Raw genomic sequence first — 19,286 nt, 5'->3', positions numbered from 1 at the left:
CCACATACAGTAGAAATTAATTTTGTGATTATCATAGAATCATAGAATTCAAGATCAGAAGGGACCATTATGATCATCTAGTCTGACCTCCTGCTATGCAGGGGCCATATAGATCCACCCACCACTCCTTTAGCAAGCCCTGCCCCCCCATGCGAAGGCGGGAAAAAAAAAAACCAGCACCACCACTGCCTTCCTGGAGGAAAATTCCTTCCCCCGACCCAAATATGGCGGTCAGCTGAAGCACAGGAGCATGCGGGCTCTCTCTCCAGCCATACCTGGAAAAAAATATATCATATCATTGACTTATTGTACTATTACCCAGTGTGGGCATTTAATTGACTATTGACAAAGCCCCGTTATCCTAACATACCATCTCCTCCATAAACTTATCTAGCTTAATCTTTAAAGTCATCCTCCCTCTCCCCCCTCCCCTTTCTCGGTAGGCTGTTCCCCTGATGCACTGAAACCTTGGTAATTTCAAGCCTGAATTTTTTGACTCTGAACTGACAATTTATATCCATTTGTCCGTCTGTCACATTGTCACTGAGCTGAAATGATCCCCCCCTCCCTTATCCCTCTCTGATATATATATTTAATATGCAATCATATCTCCTCTTATCCTTCTTTTTTTTTTGTAAAAAAAACAAACCTCTCTCAGTCCTCTCTTTCATCTTCATCAGGCCTTCCTCCCCGCCTTCCATTCTGGCTCCTTTTTCTGTGGCCCTGTTTCATCTTCTTCTCTATTTAATGGGAACACAAAAACTGCAAACAAATACTCACAAAAATGAGGTCTCACACAAACGCCTTTATATATGACTAGCACCTCCTCCTCCCTAGAAATAGACGCCGCATCCCTCCTTTCAATTCCATAGCTTTTTTTTATTACATAGTCACATTACTCACTCATTCATATCCATAGTCATCAGGACTCCCTCCTCCTTCTCCTCCCCTCAACCCTCCCAACCCTCTTACCAGCTTAAAATCTTGTTAATGCTCCTAAATGCATAACCTTACACTTCTCACTTCACTATTCACTATTGAATTTCATCCTCCTATTACTAACCCACTCCACCTCTGGATCATATCCTCCTCCTTTCCGATCCTTCCTCCTTTCTTTCCGAATCTCCCAACTTTCCCACTTCTCCTCTCAACTCTACTCCACCAGTCCCCCAATAAGTAGAATAAAAATAATACCCATAAATAAAAATAATCCCAAACTCAACCCCCCTTCAACCTGACCACTCCCCCTCCCCTTCCCCTACCAGTCTCCCCTTAATCCTCTCCTCCTAAGTCTCCTTTCCATTCTTTTCCCTCCTCATCCTTTTCCAAATTTTTCAATTTTTCTTTTTAATTTCATCATCAGTTATTCTTTCATATATACCATATCCAGAATATATCTTTATTCCGCATAAAAAGAAAGATTAGATTTCAAAAAAGAAAATCAAATTTTTTTAAAAATCTGGTGATGTCTATCCATTGCTGTGCTCTATCCCAGTCTAATGCCATTCTCTGTAATCTGTCATCACCTCCTTTTTCTTTTTTTGCTTTTTTGCTCTCTCTTAAGATTTTTTTAACCAGACAGTAATTACACTATGTAAACACTTTTTTCCTTAATGCCTTCACTTTTTACTTTTTTCCCCTTTTGGAACTACAAAATTAGAGACTTATTAGATTAATATTAAATCAATTATTTAAAATCAGAATATATTTATTATTATTATTTATTATCCATAATATTCTAATGAATCAATTCCGCCCCCTATTCCCCTTCAATTTCTACAAGTTTGTTTCCTTTCTTTCTCTACCATTCCTCATCTTCATTTCCCCCCCCATATCTTCATTCCCCCTATCCTCCCTTCATCTCATTTCCTATCGCCTTCATTATTTCTATTTAGCCTTCATAGATTCATTAATTTTTCATTCAAAATGATTATCCTAATATCCCTTTTCTTCCCTTTTTTAAATTTATTCTTCTTTCTTATTTTTCTTCTTATTTTTATATTTACCTAAAACCGTTTGCTTTTTGGCTTTAATTTGCTGGCTGGGCCATTTCCCACCGTTGCCCTTGCCTTTCCACCCTCTCCCCTCGCCAACCTCACTTTCTCACTCCTCCTTCCCTTTCTTCCTTCCTTTCGCTTTCTTTCTTTTTCTTCCTCTCTTTTTTCTGTTCCTCCCTCTCTCCTCAACTTTCTTTACCCTCCCTAAGCTTGCCCTGCTACCTGCCTCGCCCCTTCTCTTCCTGCATCTTTCTTCTGAACTCCCTTCTCCTCATGCCACTTCATCCTTCCCTACCATGCAATGTCAACCTGAAGTAACCCCTTAAGTCCTTAATTTAGTAACGTCTAAATTTGTTAGTATAGTAAGCCCTCTCAATTGATCTATTGATTTCTCTCCCTCTTTTTTTTAAAGTCTATTTTTTCCATAATCACTTCCATCCAGGTTGTTCCCCCAACAATTTCCCTACAACACAACGAGCCAAGTCAAAATCAAATCCAAAAATCACCCCCCTCAATGGTTCAGCAACCAAAATCTGAAGGGTTCATTAGCCTATCACATCTAGAAAAGCTGAGCCTATTAATTTATTATTAAGCTTTTATTCCCAATCTATATCCGGATTATCTATTAAAGTGATCAAAAGTTAATTATTATTATTAGTTCCTAAAAAATAAAAACATTAAAAAAAGCTCTCCCTCCTAATCCAAGCCAAGCTAGATTCTTATAATCACTTCCCATCCCCCTCCCGCTCTTTTGGTCCACTTTTTCCTAGATTCAGACGGTTTCCACCCATTTCTCTGTATTTGCATTTTACTTCTAGTTATTTTATTATTTTATTGAATTTTAATTCTATACCCCCTCTTTACATTTTCCTATGCATTGCTACTAAACCACATTTACCTCCCCTTCCTTACTTCCTAATACCCATATACCCTTCATGCCTTCCGCTCCATTTATTCCTACCGGCCATACATCCTTCGGGATTATTACCTCTGTCTGAGATAATGCAACTGCAAATACAAACTTTTCAGACAGGCTTTCTCCTCCAAAACAAACACTTACTTGAAGAATCATCTTATCAAGCCATTAAAAAGTCAAGTGGACTATAAAGCCATTAAACTCCAGGAAATACTCTACAGAGGACTGATTTTTCAATTTTTATCTAAAAAAATTAGCTCTTGTATTGCAATCTTTTTATCATACAGGTAGGGAACAGGAAAATTCCTTTTCCCAAGTAAAGCATTAGCATGTTGAGAACTGTATTATTTCAAATAGTAACTGAAAACATTTGGTCCGAGTCATCTGAGTTACCAATCACCCTCCAACTTCCTTTCAAATATATCGATATCTTTTTATTTCTATCCTCCTTAAACCCCCTTACTTTTGATATATTTTGTGGCCTGCGAACCTTTCCTGTACTAGTCCATCTTTAATTCCTCATCTAGAGCAAGCCAGGTGATTGCTTACTCCATGAAGCCCTTCATGGGTGAGATTTTTAGGTCTGACAAGGAAGGTAAAACAATACTACCTAATATTAGCTGAACAACCGTAAACATCCCCTAGTAAATACTTGGAGTGACTGGAAGACACTAATCCAAATGAATAAAGAACTTCTCTTTAGGTCTGCTAAGGGCTTGATAAGCTTCTTGTCAAGGCAAAGCTATCTATTATTGAGCTTGGGAAGTTAAGCATGTAACACAGTTGCCAACTTATCCAGCTTACTGGGATTCACTTCTTTGTAAAATCGGGGGGGGGGGGGGGGAATTAAAAGACTATGTAAATTCTAGGAAGTCCCATACATCTGGCATCTAATGCACATGGTTATGTCCATTCATGCACTAATTGTGTTTTGTCTCGCTGAACAAAGAGTTTAAAAATGACTAAAGCAAGAGCACAGTTGTATTTGCCTGCCATATCCTCCCCTGTGTTCATTTGCCAAGTAATCATAACATTATACAAAACAAACCTGGATGTCTCTTCTCATACAAGGCTAAGAATTATTTCATCATCAATTACATTCTGATTAACTTCCCCTCCCCTCCCCTCCCCTTTCTTAATTTGTGGGAGGAGGAGGTAGTGGATACCAGGGAGGAAACAGAGAGTAGGTTATTAATTTGTATTATTTAGCACTCTCATAAAAGTGCACAGCATGAGTCAGGTACCTTAATAATGGATAATAAATAGAACTGTACTAAAGTAGATCACTCCAGTGAGGTCATTGGGAAGTTTATAAGTGTAGCTGTCACACAACTGCATTGATTTAACCCCTTGCCTGCACTAAGTTATTTGTTTTTCAGAAATGATTGCCACCCAACAAGTTGCCTACAGGTTCCATTATGCATGTATCTAATGAGATTTGATGTAGCTAAATTGGAGCTATATAAACTAGAGTAAGTTCATTAGTACAGAATTTCACTTATGCTCTTTTTTATCATCTATTTACAATATCTTCAAAAAGAACAGGAGTACTTGTGGCACCTTAGAGACTAATAAATTTATTTGAGCATAAGCTTTCGTGGGCTACAGCCCACTTCTTTGGATGCATGGAATGGAACATATTGTGAGGAGATATATGTACACATACAGAGAGCAGGAAAAGGTGGGAATTGCCCTACCAACTCTAAGAGGCCAATGAAGTAAGGGAAAAAAAAAACTTTTGAAGTGATAATCAAGATAGCCCAGTACAGAAAGTTTGATAAGAAATGTGAGAATACTTACAAGGGGAGATAGATTCAATGTTTGTAATGGCTCAGCCATTCCCAGTCCCTGTTTAAACCGAAGGTGATTGTATCTAGTTTGCATATCAATTCCAGCTCAGCTGTTTCTCATTGGAGTCTGTTTTTGAAGCTTTTCTGTTGCAAAATTCCCACCCGCAGGTCTGTCATTGAATGACCAGAAAGGTTAAAGTGTTCTCCTACTGGTTTTTGAGTGTTATGATTCCTGATGTCAGACTTGTGTCCATTAATTCTTTTGCATAGAGACTGTCCAGTTTGGCCAATGTACATGGCAGAGGGGCATTGCTGGCACATGATGGCATATATCACATTGGTAGATGTGCAGGTGAATGAGCCCCTGATGGTATGGCTGATGTGATTAGGTCCTATGATGATGTCACTTGAATAGATATGTGGACAGAGTTGGCCTCGGGCTTTGTTGCAAGGATAGGTTCCTGGGTTAGTATTTTTGTTCAGTGATGTGTGGTTGCTGGTGAGTATTTGCTTCAGGTTGGGGGGTTGTCTGTAAGCGAGGACAGGTCTGTCCCCCAAGATCTGTGAGAGTGAGGGATCATCTTTCAGGATAGGTTGTAGATCTTTGATGATGCACTGGAGAGGTTTTAGTTGGGGGCTGAAGGTGACAGCTAGTGGTGTTCTGTTATTTTCTTTGTTGGGCCTGTCTTGTAGGAGGTGACTTCTGGGTACTGGTCTGGCTCTGTCAATCTGTTTTTTCACTTCAGCAGGTGGGTATTGTAGTTTTAAGAATGCTTGATAGAGATCTTGTAGGTCTTGTAGAGACAAGCAAGCTCAAGTAAGGGAATCAGAATCTGTCCCTTTGTCTGTTCTCTGTCTAGGTAGAGCGAGATTTTTCCACCCTCATTCATAAGGAGTGGGGTTTTCACCTGATGTAGTCTCATTGAAATCAAGGGAAAAGAATGTTGGTTTCTCTAGAGTTCTACTCAAGGATAGTAAGGGGGCACCTTACTCCTCTGTTGAGATACCTGCATTGTGGGTTGCAACCTGAGGGAGAATGGTCTCTGCAGAGTCACTTCTCCCCTTCTTGCAGTGATAGGAAGGGAAGTGCTTTGATGCTATTCCCAAAAACAGGCTGGCCACCAGAGCTGAGTGAATGGGGATCTATGTAGGTGCAGGGATCCACCAACCTGGATGCAGTTGCAGGATCAGAGCCTTAACTGAGAAAAATTGGCCATCCTTACACCAGCACTGCATGAGCAATGAAAGGTGCACACACCTTAACTTGCAGAAACCAAGCCTCTTTCCCTGCCAGCACTTCCCCTCTGTCTACTGGGATGTAAACCATAGCAACACTAGCAATGAATTGCCCCAGTGTGCAATTACATTTCCCTCTCACTTAAATAACCCCAGAAAATAATTTTGCCGACATCTAAATAATTGTATCACCCATTACACGGACAATGAATCCAGCCTGAAATGTTTGCTTATGCTAATGAACACTTAACTAATGAATTAATGATTAATAAATGTTAGTGCAGTGATGTGAAGATGTAAAATGTTGTGAAAGAACTAAGTGATTGTAGTGAGTCGGCGTGGCTCCCCTCCTGCCCTGAGGAGGGAGCTCCCTTACAGACACCCAAGTGGGCGGAGCCACCACCACCAGTCCCCGCCCCCCGGAAGTCAAGGGGCGGGACAGGAAGTAGAAAAGCCGGCTGGCAGAGCTTAGTCAGAGCCCAGCCACCGCTGGGAGCAGACGTGCCGGCGGGAGCTCCTGACTGGGAACCCTCCAGGACCCGAGGCAGCTGTTCTGACTGGCCGTAGCTTCCCCGCGCCCACTACGACGAGGAGCCGCCGGAGCTTCCCCGTGACAGGTACTGGGGGCAGCCGCTGGAACTCCCCCGCACCCCCTACGAAGAGGAGCCGCCGGAGCTTCCCCACCCCTGCTGTTACCCGGAGGAGCCGCCTGAGCAGGCCTGGCCGGACTTCCCCGAGCAGCTGCCAGACCTGCCACCAAGCCCTGGTCCCGAGGAGCCTATGCTTATTGACTGGCCTGGACCCAGTGCAACTGACGAGGTAGGCCCTGAGGGGGAAATGGAAAGTAGCCCGGGGGTAGGCGACCCCTGTCAGGCTGCAGGCACCAAAGTGCCGATGTCAGTGTGTTGCGGTCAGGACCCCACTGACCAGCAGCGGTGATAGCCGCTGCCAGGGCCCCGGGCTGGGACACAGTGGAGTGGGTGGGCCTGTGTCCCCCCTGCCACCCCACTCGTGGGTGGCAGTCTTCCCCCTCAACCCACCGCTCCGGTCTAGAGACCTGAGCTTTCTGTACGGTTTGCTGCTCAGCCCCTGCAACCAAGGGCCTGAGCCTCCTGTACTATTTACTGCTCAGCCCCTGCCACAAAGGGCCTGAGCTTCCTGACTTTGTTTTCTGCTCAGCCCCTGCCACAAAGGGCCTGAGCTTCCTGACTTTGTTTTCTGCTCAGCCCCTGCAACCAAGGGCCTGAGCCTCCTGTACTAGTTACTGCTCAGCCCCTGCCACAAAGGGCCTGAGCTTCCTGACTTTGTCTGCTGCTCAGCCCCTGCACCAAAGGGCCTGAGCTTAGTGTACTGCATTGCCGCTCAGCCCTGCACCAGAGGGTCTGAGCTTCCTAACACTGTTGACTATTATTCAGCTGGTTCCACAGAAGACGTGGAGTGAGTCGGGGTAGCTCCCCTCCTGCCCTCAGGAGGGTCGAGCCCCGGCGCGATCGATTACAGTGATACTGTATATAAAGACTGTGACAAAACTGAACATATGATTAAAACAATCTTTGAAAACTTAGTTGTTGAAATACTGCATCTTGTACTCTGGTAGTACACAATTCATAATTACAGTACTAAAGCTACAGTAATAGCTGTGACAGCTCTGCAGTCTTGCAGGATGTGTCCCAAGGACTAAGGAAGCCAAGTGTTGTTTGGTAACTTGCATTAGATATTAGAGCAGAGGCAACCAAATCCACTGTCCAATGAACGGACTCTCTGGACACGATTCTAATCCGTTACGCCACTTTTATGCGAAAGTGAAACTACACCGGCATCACTAGAGTGTGGCAGGGCCGCCCAGAAGGAGGGGCAAGTGGGGCAATTTGCCCCGGGCCCCGCAGGGGCCCCCACGAGAGTTTTTTGGGGCCCCTAGAGCAGGGTCCTTCACTCGCCCCGGGGGCCCTGGAAAACTGTCGCAGGGCCCGGGCCCCTGGAGCTTCTTCCGCTCCAGGTCTTTGGCGGCAATTTGGCAGCAGGGGGGTCCTTCTGCTCCGGGACCCACCTCCGAAGTGCCCCGAAGACCCGCAGCGGGGGGGTCCTTCCACCCCGGGACCCGCCGCCGAAGTGCCGGGTCTTCAGCGGCAATTCCCCTGCCGCCAAAGACCCCAGGCCCCCTGAATCCTCTGGGCGGCCCTGGAGTGTGGGGGAGAGACCTCAATATTGATGCAAACATTATGATAAAATATAACTTTTTAACACATTACAAACTTGTTTGCACCTTTGTGGAATATTGATATATAACTACAGGAATGTCACACCCAGGATGCTCAGAAATATAACAATACATACTCTTAGCTAGTTACGTTACAAAATGTTAGAGATAATCAAAGAGATTTCCAGAAAGTTACTGCTTCTGTCTCCCAAGGACAAGCAAACCTGAAGAAGACAGAGCATGAAAACCACTCACATTTTAAGAAGAAGCCTAATTGTAAAAAGGAACATAGGTTATGTTATCAAAGCCATGAGTCTAGTTTGGTAAGTGGTGATAGTATAGGTCTATACTATCCCCCACTCTTTCTTTTCAAAGAAAAAACATGAGTTTAAACCCACACAAAGAATTTGAGACATCTCCTCATTGAAAATGAATTCTTTTGTAAACACACTAAAGTCTCAGGACAGCTCTAAATTACATCTGGCTGCAATTTCCCCCTACGGAGATGTTCGACAGCCATATACTGCCAGACCACAGCGATGCTCTAGCTTCACCTGCTTCAAACCCCCAGTACATTCCCTACACCAGGGTTGGGAGTCTTCGCCTCAGTTTCCACCACCTGGGAATTCTCTTATACCCAGGGACTTCCCACATAGCCAATAACCTAAGCTGAATGCTTTGAGCTGCCAGAACACCATGAAGGTGCCTTATTGCAGCTGAGGAGCTACCCTAATGTGTACTACTGTTGCTGAGATTCAAACCAAAATCACTGTTGTCTGAAGGCAGCAGCCTAAAGAGAGCCTTTCCTGCCTAGCTAGGGACTTATGCTAAGTCTGTCTCATCTGGAATTTGCTTATACCAAGAGTATAGAACTCCACACCTTCTACTGAGTGTGCAGTCATGCTGCCTGCACCAAAGCAATTGTAGACAGAAAGGTGGACCCACTGCAGATAGCCTGTCACAACAAGAAGCCCAAAGATAATGTATGATAGAGTAGGGAATAATGTGAATATATAATGTAATGTAGTGAGTCCAGAGCTATCGTAACTTTGTGCTTTGCTTTGAATAAAGTGTGTGTTGGGGGGGAGGGGGAATGCTGTTAAATTTACATCTCAATTATAGATTATTTATTTTCTAGACTATTCCTGCAGTTAACTCAGTAAGCTGATATTTCAGGAGCCCTTTTTACAGTTGAAATAAACTACCCATCTCTTGCTAAAATTCAGAGAGGAATGGGACAGATGACAAATATTGAAGCCCAGATCTTTTGGTTTAAATGAGCAGGATAAAAGTGGCTTTAAGCTACTTTTGTAGCATCCAGATCCTGGGGCTGATCTGCACTGCCCCAATTCCCCAGGGAAAGTTAGAGCAGTTTGAGAGTTACCCAGCAGCTCTGACATATGCCCACAGACTCCAAGGATCGATGGGGCACTGCTATGTCCTGACTATGCCTTGTTAACACATGACCCCCCTGTACTGGGGGATAGGAGAAGGGGTGATTAAGGGTATGTCTACACTTGGAGCTGGAGGTGTAATTCCCAGTTTGGGTAGACATGCCTATGCTAGCGTTGATTGAATTAGTGGGCTAAAAATAGAGGCAGGACCTGCTAGCTACCCAAGTAATGCCTAGTGTCTCGGATCGGTACGTGATTGGCTTGTCTTCACTACCAGGAGATCGACGCTGCTGCAATCAATGCAGCAGGGGTTGATTTAGCGGGTCTAGTGAAGACCCACTAAGTCAATGGCAGAGCACTCTCTGGTTGACCCTCGTACTCCAGCTCCCCAAGAAGTGTTAGGTAAGTCGACCGGAGAGTGTCTCCCATCGACGCAGCGCAGTGAAGACACCAGGGTAAGTCGACCTAAGCACATCGACTCCAGCTACATTATTCACAGTGGTGCAAGTAGGGTGGTACGGTCCGGTACACCGTATCAATAAGCTATTTATAGCCAGTATGCCGTATCGGAAAGACACAGGAAGAGCAAAACATGGGGCCGCTGGCAGCTCCTCTGGCACAGCTGTACTGCCCCCAGCCCTTCTACACAGCTGCATGCCCACGTCTCCTGTCCGGGGTCTGTACAGCAGCCCCGCTGGAGGACAGGGCTGGGATGGCACAGCCACACGGGAGGAACTGCTGGCGTGGGGCTGCCTGATGTTCTGCTCCTTTTGCCGCTGTGGTTCCCAGAAGAGCCCGGGGCAGGGTTCTCCCAGGAACTGCAGCGGCAAAAGGAGCAGAACCCCATGCTGGCAGCTCCTCCAGCATGGCTGTACCATCCCCAGCCCTGTCCTCCGGTGGGGCTGCTGTCATGGCCATCCCTAGCCATTCTGGGGCCCTATGCCCCCTCCCGTGGGGGGGCTGTGTGGGGCCCCAGGCCTCCACAGCAGGGGGGCTGGCTTGGGGAGTCAGGGGGAACTTCCCCCCAGCACTCACCGGTGGCGCAGCTGGGGCCAGGTCGCTGCACTTCCTGCCACCGGTGAGTCCCGCCCCTGCTCCACCCCAACCCTGCTGTGGTCCTCAGGGGAGCTTTGGGGAAGGGGTGGGGTGGGGGCAGGGCTGGGGCGGAGCAAGGGTGGGAAGAGGCAGGTCTAGGGCAGAGCAGGGGCGGGGGCCATTGGGAAGAGGTGGCGCAGGGGCTGGAGCAGCATGCAGCTGCGTACTTTGCATATGGGTAAGGAAGGCCCTGGCTGCCATACAGACCCTGGACAGGACTCAGGAGACGCAGCTGCATGGAAGGGCTGAGGGCAGGTACAGGTAACGTAGGATGAATAATGGGCATGGGGAGGGGGGAGTTCGCAGGGCCCTGGGCTGGATCACATGAGGAGTCATGTAAGGGGGGGGTCACATGGGGAGGTCACTTCCCCCCCGCCCCATTTAGCTGGTGCAGCGTACCAGTAAGAAATTAATTCTACTTGCACCACTGGTTGTTCATGTAGCTAGAGTAGTGTAACTTAGGTCGACTCACCCTGGTAGTGTAGACAAGGCCTGGGGTGGCTAGCCTCTCCTTCAAGTTGCACTGCCATGGCTATGCTCTGTTTTTAGCATGCTAGCTCTAACAGAGCTAAGTATGTCTCCTCAAACTGAGAATTACAGCCCCAGCTCAAAGTGTGGACATAGCCATAGAGGCAACACTGATCTCCTGTCATGTTCCCTGGTGAATTCACCACTGTGATCCAAGGGTCAGGTTGTGTAAACTACTACACTAGGATCATCAAATTGGCCCCTGGAGTTTAAATTTCTGGTATAATTAGCCACTTGATTGTGTGCGAGTTCCATATTGCTCCACTGATCACTCAGGTGACAAATACCTGATGAGCAGTTTAGTATTCTTTGGCTCTTAACCCTTAAGTCTATTTACTCTATACAACTGGCTCTTTTCTCAACCAAACCCCTGATTATGGCAGGCTTCAGGCATCCTTGAGCCCTTTGACTCTTTAGTGTTGTACTATATTTGCTGCCTACAGAAAAGCAGATTCATCCCATTCCTATCATTTTCTATATACTACTCAAATGAATGTTTTTGTGGCTTTTGAGTAACATCAGTATCAGACAATGTCTACGCTACAAAATTAAGTTGACCTAACTTACATTGTCATACAGGCCCCACCGTAATTACATTACTTGTACGTGTCTACCCTTTGCTCCTTGTGTCGATGGTGCGCGTCCTCACCAAGACTGCTTGTATTGATTGTACTGTCAGTGTGGAACATTGTAGGATGACTCTTGAAAGCCAGTAACAGTCACTGTAAGCAATGCAGTGTCTATACCAGTGGTCACCAACCAGTCGATCATGATCGACTGGTTGATCCTGGAACCTCTGACAATCGATCTCGGTCAGAGTCTAGAGTTGCCAACCCTCCTGCAGACAAAGTGGGAGATTGAACAGTCTGGTGGTGCAGTGGAGCTAAGGTAGGCTCCCTGCCTGCCCTGGCCCTGCGCCGCTCCCGGAAGCAGCTGGCATGTCTGGCAGTAGCTCCTGGGGGGGGAGGGGCAAGGGGGGTCTCTGCGCACTGCCCTCGCTTTCAGGCACTGCTCTGCAGCTCCCATTGTCCGGAAATGGGAAATCACGGCCAATGGGAGCCGCAGGGGTCAGCATGCAGAGCCACCTGCCCCTCCCCCCCAGGAGCCACTGCCGGACATGCCATCCACTTCCAGAAGGGCACGGGGCTAGGGCAGGCAGGCAAGGAGCCTGCCTTAGCTCTGCTGCACCGCCACCCAGGAGCCACCTAAGGCAAGCAGCGCCCAGCTGGAGCCCGCATCCGGAACCCCTCCTGCACCCCAACCCTCTGCCCCAGCCCTGAACACCCCCCCGCACCCAAACTCCCTCACAGAAGCCACACCCTCTCCTGCACCCCACCCCTGGCGCCAGCCCTGAGTCCCCTCCCACACCCTCTCCTGCACCCGAACTCCCTGCCAGAGCCCGCACCCTGCATCCCCTCCTTCACCCCAACCCCCTGCCCCCTCCCAGAGCCTACAGCCTGCACCTCAACCCGCTGCCCGAGCCCTGAGCCCCTTCCAGAGCTAGCACTGCGTCCTTTACCCAAACCTTCCGCCCCAGCCCTGAGCCCTCTCCTACACCCAAACTCCCTCCCAGAGCCTGCACCCTGAACCCCTTCCTGCACTCCAACCTCCTGCCCCAGTCCAGTGAAAGTGAGAACGAGCGAAAGAGGGGGGGGGATGGAGTGAATGGAGCGGGGCCTTAGAGAAGGAGCGGGCAAGGGCGTGGCCTCAGGGAAGGGGCAGGACAGGGGCAGGGCAAGGGTGTTTGGGTTTGAGTGATTATTGTTATTTCTACATTTTCTTTGAGATAGATCTTGGGTTGCACTTAAATTCAAAAAGTGATCTTGTGCTTAAAAAGGTTGGAGACCACCAGGGCCGCCCAGAGGATTCAGGGGGCCTGGGGTCTTCGGTGACGGGGGTCCTTCCGCTCCAGGTCTTGGGGGCACTTCAGCGGTGGGTCCTGGAGTGCGTGAAGGACCCACCGCCAAACTGCTGCCGAAGACCCGGAGCAGAAGAAGCTCCGGGTCTTCGGCAGCGGGTCCTTCACTTGCTCCGGTTGTGCAGCGGCGCTGAAGGACCCGCCAAAAACTCTTGTGGGGGCCCCTGAAAACTCTTGTGGGGGCTCCTGTGGGGCTTGGGGCCTGGGGCAAATTGCCCAACTTGCTCCCCCCTCTGGGCGGCTCTGGAGACCACTGGTCTACACGGACATTCATCGATCTAATTATATTGACCTTGATTCTATGCTACTCGTGGAGGTGGAATTATTAAGTTGGTATAGCAGGGCAGTTACATTGGTGAGAGTGAAATTAAAGTGTAGACACTTCCACAGTTAGGTCAACGTAAGCTACCTTGCATTGACCTAACTCTGTAGTGTAGACCAGGCTGTAGTAAATCAACAGATTCTATTACCAACTGACTATACCTGGGTCCAGTCTGGGAGTTATACTGAAGTTCTGATATTCCACTACCTTGTGTAGCCATTTACTTTACCCTGGTGTAGTAAATTACACCTTTTGCAAAGTGGGGGTAAAATTCTCTGATTTCCATTTCTCATGATTGTTATGAATCTTGTGAAATTTCTTGTTTTACTTCAGGCCCCAGCTCCTGGAGTCATATTATATTACATGAGACTCTCAGCTTTCATTTTTTTTAAAGTAGTTTCCATCCTTCATAAATGCAGAGAAGACCTTGAAAAAATGTGGCTCAAAAACCAGAAGGCAAATAAAAAGAACCCAGCATTTATTTTTTAAAGTCCCATGATTTTTAGGCCATTTTATGATTTTTGGGGGGAGGGAGCTTGACTCATTATTTTTTTAATACTTGGGGTTGTCACTACTGAAAACTACCATTCTGATGCATTCATAGTACATATGGGCAAAGCAGTGAAAAGTCAGACCCTGAACGCCTAAGCTAAAAACACAGACACCTTGTGAATAGATATGTTGTAAAATGAATAGCTTAATTGGACACATGCAATTAATAAACTTGTCAAAAATAATCTGTACATGATAAAAGTGGCTACATTGTAATTCAACTTGCTCAATTTATATCATATTATAATTGGTGTAGGTTCCACCTTCACCAATAAGTGGTACTGTATTTTAACATTAAGTGTACATTTAATGATGTTTTTTGAGACTTCTTTTGATTTTTGAAGTCCCCCTGCCCAGCTCCACTCTTTGTGAAAAATGGTGTTGAACATTTATACTGAGACATATAGTTTTGGTCACTGCATCCCTACATCAGTTAATTTTGTGTTCCTTTCCCCATAATGACTCTGAATCCCCAGCCCCAAATGAGCGAATTTTGTGCTCCCAGCTCTCAAAGCTGCCACAGCTACCAGCCCCACAATTCTGCACTAACCTTGCCTCCCAGCCCCACATCTGAAAGGCAGCTCCAGAAGGAATTCAGCATTAGAGAGGAGAAAGGAGGAGTAGACAGGAACTATCCCATTTTTTCACAGTGGGAGAGGAGGGAGCAGAGCCACCCTGAGCTGCTGGGTTTATTTTGCTCCTTTCTCTCATACCCCTCTTGTGAAAATGGCATTGGCTGCTCCCTTTCCCCCCTTCTGTATGGAAAATCTCTGTGCTCCTGACAGGAGGGGCCAGACTTCTGTCTGCCTCCTGCTACAGTTCTTCCCAGGAGGTGGGAAGCTAGCCAACAAGAAGGAGACTTCCCCTGGGTAGTCTGAAAACCATGTGAAGGGGGCAGGTTATTTTCACTATTTAAAACCCCAGCCCCTGTTTTCTAATGAACAAATGTGAAGGAAAACCCAAAACTAATAAACATCATTGGGAGCCCACTGCTGCCCCCACTGCAAAGTTCCTATTGACTTAAATGGGAGTAGGATCTGGCTCTAAATATTTAGGGCATATTTAGCTCTTGACTTAGTATTTTGGCCTTGGATTGGTATTTGTTAAATCTAGTATCAAAATGCATCTGCTTTCCAGTTTTATTACTTATAAAAGGTTGAAAATTTTGTGCTGCCTTGAGGGCAACAGTCATATGAAGAGTTATACATCAGCACACAAAATGTATCTGTCATTGTGATGCTTCCCTTTTCTGCTATATTAAAGGGAGAAAGGTGTAGGGGTCGGGTGAGGAGGAAGGGGGAAAAGATTAAGCACTGTTATTATTTTACATGATCTGAGATTTGCCCTTAAATCTCCAATTATGGGAACAAGATTCTCGGTGTAGAAACTTATTAACCTATCAATCAGTAACTGGTGTGACATTGAAGTGGTTCAGTTCCAGTAACTGATTGGTAAATTGCAGTCTGAAGCCAAACATTTAGGAGATGTTCCTGCTTTGCACATATTGGAGCATTTAATAAATTGGATAATCTTTGAAGTTTCTATTTCATCTTTGCTTAACACTATCCTGCAGCACATGCAAGGAATTCAGTATGAGCCAGCAGACATAGAATCATAGAATCTCAGGGTTGGAAGGGACCTCAGGAGGTCATCTAGTCCAACCCCCTGCTCAAAGCAGGACCAAACCCAACTAAATCATCCCAGCCAGGGCTTTGTCAAGCCTGACCTTAAAAACCTCTAAGGAAGGAGATTCCACCACCTCCCTAGGTAACCCATTCCAGTTCTTCACCACCCTACTAGTGAAAAAGTTTTTCCTAATGTCCAACCTAAACCTCTCCCTCTGCAACTTGAGACCATTACTCCTTGTTCTGTCATCTGCTACCACTGAGAACAGTCTAGATCCATCCTCTTTGGAACCCCCTTTCAGGTAGTTGAAAGCAGCTATCAAATCCCCCCTCATTCTTCTCTTCTGCAGACTAAACAATCCCAGTTCCCTCAGCCTCTCCTCATAAGTCATGTGCTCCAGCCCCCTAATCATTTTTGTTGCCCTCCGCTGGACTCTCTCCAATTTATCCACATCCTTCTTGTAGTGTGGGGCCCAAAACTGGACACAGTACTCCAAATGAGGCCTCACCAGTGCTGAATAGAGGGGAATGATCACATCCCTCAATCTGCTGGCAATGCCCCTACTTATACAGCCCAAAATGCCATTAGCCTTCTTGGCAACAAGGGCACACTGTTGACTCATATTCAGCTTTTCGTCCACCGTAACCCCTAGGTCCTTTTCTGCAGAACTGCTGCCCAGCCATTCGGTCCCTAGTCTGTAGCAGTGCATGGGATTCTTCCGTCCTAAGTGCAGGACTCTGCACTTGTCCTTGTTGAACCTCATCATATTTCTTTTGGCCCAATCCTCTAATTGGCAGTTTCTCTGTGTGACAAGGCTGATCCTGCAAACCTTGCTCTCGCAAAACTCCCATGGACTTTAACGAGAGTTTTGTGTAAATAAAGTCTGTAAGATTGGTCCAATGATTGCTGCAGGAGCTAGAGCTAAAGAGTTTGTATCTTATAGCATGTTTTAGGACTTACAAGATAATTTCTGAGCCAACGAAGCCACCTCTGGTATCCTTTTCCATGTCCCTCTTCCCTTTGTCTCTCCTTTCCTCTCCCTTTAAACCATTAAAATTCATGAGTGGATGTACCTTGTACTGTATCTATTACAGTAATATGTTCCCTTATCTCCTCCTCCTGATGTTAACCACAGTAGTTTGAGTGCTGGTAAAGGTGTACGATGGCATCTCTGGGTTTGTCCCATAGTAATGCCTGAGATCTATGCTCCTTTCTCCACGTTCTCTGCTACTATGTAGACCAGAGAGCACCTTCATGGGAACACTGGAGGGGCATGGGCATCATCAGCCTTCTCGACAACACACCATATTTGGAGAAGAAGAAATTCGCTAGCAGCCACTAGAGCCTACATAGAGGTTTTCACCAAAACCAATTATTGTGCAGCAAAACCTTAATGTTAAACATGGAGTGCAGAGGCAACTGGAGAGTGGAAGGCTGCATGGCGTACCAGGCATTGAGGACATACTTGTGTTTATTACTTACTGTGGTATGAAAATGGAAATTTAATAAGAGCCCACAATACTGGAGAAACAGCACAGTTAGGGGCATAACTACTCTTTTGAATGGAGGTACAGCTATGTTTGATTTGTTAGTTTATCTGGTACATGGATGAAGGGGATTATGCTCTGGGTACCAATAAACTGGGTGGACTGAAAGGCTCAAGGGAGCAGTATCAAAATATAGAGGGTTAAATCCTGGCCCCATTTAAGTTAATGGAAAAACTTCCAATGGGGCCAAATTTTCAAACAGAAACTTTTACCTCGGTTCAAAACCAGGCCAAAAGGTGCTGAAAGTTCTTACCATCTGACGGCTGCTCAATAGCCTATGTGAAATGACTCTATTGTCAGTGGACAGCAGTTCATATTACAAAAACCACCACTCTTTGCACTAGTTGGCAGTTTCAGCATAAAGACCAAGGGCTATGGAGATGATGTCGCCAGTTAAGGATTTAGGACAACATGGAGGAGGATGTTTTCCATGCTGTACCTGTTTTGTAGCTAAACAAAGGAGCTTGTTGCTCAGAGCTGTCCATCTGGAACCATTCATACAAACTCAAATATTCATACAAATAAATTCTTTGGATGATGAATTAGAGTAAACAGGCCTACACATCATGGCTATGAAGTAGCCACTATCTAGATGAGAAACTGATAAGCTTTTCTGTATCTGGGTGAAAATGCTGTCTGTCCAGCTAATCTATCTTTCTAGGCATTTATACCCCAGTCATCACTGTGGTATCTGAGCACCTGATTTTGGGTGGTGGGGGAAAAGCCTGTAGGTGGAACTTGCAGAATAAAGGAGTAGCTTCAAGAAGCTTGGTCAAGAGCTTTATCATTCTCTCTTTGTTCTTAGGAGAGCCCTGTTTACACCTCTCGATTACAATGCCCACTAACTATGTCCGCAAAGTTATCAAACACGTGTCCAATATAAATAAATTATATAGTATGCATCAAAATCAGTGCGCCTTCCTGAAGGAGAAGGACAAGTGACTTTATACTCCTGCCTCCTAAGGTCATAAGTAAGGGAATCTTTTAGTGCAATTAAAATCCTTGGGGCCAGGTTCAAAGCTGCTGACAATGGTTATGTTAGTTACTCAGTGGGGAGTCAGTGTAAGCCAGTGTGGTCTAGATCCACAGCTGGTGTAAACTGGTAAAGCTCCACAGAATTCACTGTAGTCAAAGGAGCTACTTCAATTTACACAAACTGAGGATCTGGCCTTAGGAATCAAAGATGGTGTAACTTAAACACCAAAAAGACAGACACAAGGATTTGTAAGAGGAAAAGCAAATAACAGGAAGGTGTAAGACCGCTCCCCTTTCTAGGTTTCAGAGCCCAAGCCACAACTTCTACGTGCTGTCTATAAGGCTATTTTTAGAGCCCTAGCATGAGTCCTGCTAGCCCAAGTCTGTCCACCCAGCCTCCGTCTTGCTCACTCCAAAATGCTGTGTAGACAAACCCAAGAGAGTGGTTCCTTAGAGGGGCGGAAGTGATATTAGTTTGACGATTTGTTTGAACTTTCATTTGGACTTATTTGTGTTACTCAGAAGGGGTTTAGACTTCATGTGATTGGCTGAAGGGCTAAGCCACAGAATACCCAAAGAGGGAAGATGAAGGCTGAGGGAGAACCCAGTAGGGTGGGATGCCAAAGAAAGGCCCTATGCAATGCTGCAACCAGAGATGAGGGGGGTGTCCATGAGGTGATGATGCATTATTACAAACACCTATTCGGTTCATTTTCAGAATTTGCTCTTTTCCTTCATTTTACCTTATTCTACTAAAAAAACAACAACAAATAATCAGAACATTGCAACTGGTCAAGAGTTTTTAATTCTCATTTCTTATTGCTTCAGAAGATTAAAAGCAATCATCTGTGTTAAGTACAATAAAGGCAGACTCATCAGCACAGTGCTAAACCTCTAGAGTATCATTTTCTTTTATAATGTAACCTCTTGAAGTGCTTGTAACCTATAAATAATCCTGCATTTTACAAAAATTCCTCTATGAAAAACAGCACTGGACTGGGATTTAACTCTTGAGACTATTTTTAAAGTTTGTAATTAAAAAAATAATTTTAGACTAAAATAATGCCATTATTATAATGGGCTTACCACAAGTATTGTGTTGCTTAACAACTCTTTCAAACAGTTCCCCCACCTATTTCATATGAGACACAGTCATTTTTAACACAGTGAAAACACTTTGATGTGTATTTCTG

General features: G+C 45.7%; 1 long non-coding RNA gene across 1 annotated transcript in view; it reads right to left on the bottom strand.

Annotated features, from left to right (window-relative positions):
- Window positions 1-19,286, bottom strand: part of LOC120407174 — a 48,645-nt gene that overhangs the window by 28,474 nt on the left and 885 nt on the right. The window lies entirely within an intron of this gene.

This window comes from Mauremys reevesii, linkage group 5 (assembly GCF_016161935.1).
Source record: "Mauremys reevesii isolate NIE-2019 linkage group 5, ASM1616193v1, whole genome shotgun sequence".
Classification (NCBI taxonomy): Eukaryota; Metazoa; Chordata; order Testudines; family Geoemydidae; genus Mauremys; species Mauremys reevesii.
This window is presented reverse-complemented; position numbering and strand designations above follow the sequence as displayed.